Here is a 1,778-nt window from a genome sequence, read left to right as displayed (position 1 = left end):
CATCGGAGGCATAGGTTGAGGAATTGGGGGAGGTGGGGGAGGTCGTACATTTGGGTTCGTACAAACGAACTTAGTGTACCATGCACTCATCATTTGGAGAAAGGCTTCCCGATCCCTTTCTCCTCCTCCCTGACCAACAGTAGGAGTGGGTTTTCAGTCGGCGCTGCCCTTCAGTCGGAGCTGGCGCATTACTCTCTACTTCATCTGCCACAGCTGGATCGAGATCCATTTACTATATAAAAATCATTTAAAAGGTCAAAAATCGTCACACTATCACAATTCATACATATGGCATGTATAGCAAAATTCGTACATACAACACGTAGTCCGAGAACTGACTAAACCTGCTTTGATACCACTAAATGTAATGCCCCCACGCCCGAGACCATCGCTGGAGTCGAGCTTGAGGGGTTACCGAACATAATTTATCAAATTAAGAACTTCACATCATTTGTTTCTACATTCACAACTTTCTAGCTACTCGCGTCACAGTTACAAGAAAAAATCATATCTCGAGTTACGAAACTCGAAATCAAGATCCATAAATTTTCCCTGAATCTAGACTCATATATCTATTTATTAATTCTTTTCTAGAATTTTTGGTTGGGCCAATTAGTACAGTTTATTAATTAAAGTCTCCCCTGTTTCAGGGTTCGACTGCTCTGACCTCTGTGTATTACGAATCAAATATCTATCTATACAGAATTTAATGACTATGAGGTTTGTTTATCTTAAAAATATACTCAATAAGGAATCTGTACATATAAAGAAAAACTTCTAATTATTTTTGTAAAATTTATTATTAATTTTTAAAGTCAGAACAGGGATCCAGAAATCACTCTAGCCTGTTCACAAAAGTTTAAATATCTCATAAAATATAATTTATATGCCTGTTTTGTTCAATCCACATGAAAATAGACTCATTAAGCTTCAATTTCATAACCTACTCATCATTTAGTTCCACTTATACTATTTTTAGTGATTTTTCAAATTCATGTCATTTCTGTAGCAATATTCTGTTTTAAGGCAAGTTTCATCTTTCCATGAATTTTTATGAACTAGATAACCTATTAAACTTCCATGATATCAAACATGATCTAAATTAGCCATCACCATGACTTATCATATCAAACATTTTCTCAACCAAACATGGCCATATCATAAATATTTACACAAAATAGGTATATTGCTATACAAGCCATACTTAAGTAGTTGTACAAGCCATTTACCAAGATAAAAGTCCTTTGGATAGTGTGATCGAACTTTCGACCTGTCCCGATTCCTGAGCCAGCTTGTTCAAAAATACAGTGAATGAAAAGGAAGGAGTAAGCATAAATGCTTAGTAAGTTCATATGCAAATAACAAGTAACATAACAATACAATCATACCAACAACCTTAACATGGTATCACCAAACATTTATCACATTTCTAAATATCATTCATCATCTTACGATCTTATCGTTGTTGTATCTTTTTCCAACCCGAGGGTTAAGAACATACCTGTCCAAAGTGTCCATTTCACAACACTTACCCAAAACGTCACTTATATCTTAAGTGCTCTTCATTAAACTAGAAATTTCACCCGTTGAACACATCGGAATATAACTCGGATACATGGATAATTTGCACATAAGTGCCACATATGTAATCAAGAAATCATGTAACCCGCCCCTAAGTGAACTCAGACTCAACTCAACGAGCTTGGGCGTTCGCATCCATAAATGAACTCAGACTCAACTCAATGAGTTCGGATGCCTAGTTACATCTCACGAACTCG

The sequence above is a fragment of the Gossypium hirsutum genome, chromosome A12 (genome assembly GCF_007990345.1).
Source record: "Gossypium hirsutum isolate 1008001.06 chromosome A12, Gossypium_hirsutum_v2.1, whole genome shotgun sequence".
Classification (NCBI taxonomy): domain Eukaryota; kingdom Viridiplantae; phylum Streptophyta; class Magnoliopsida; order Malvales; family Malvaceae; genus Gossypium; species Gossypium hirsutum.
The sequence above is the reverse complement of the archived record's forward strand: the minus strand, read 5'-3'. Positions refer to the sequence as shown.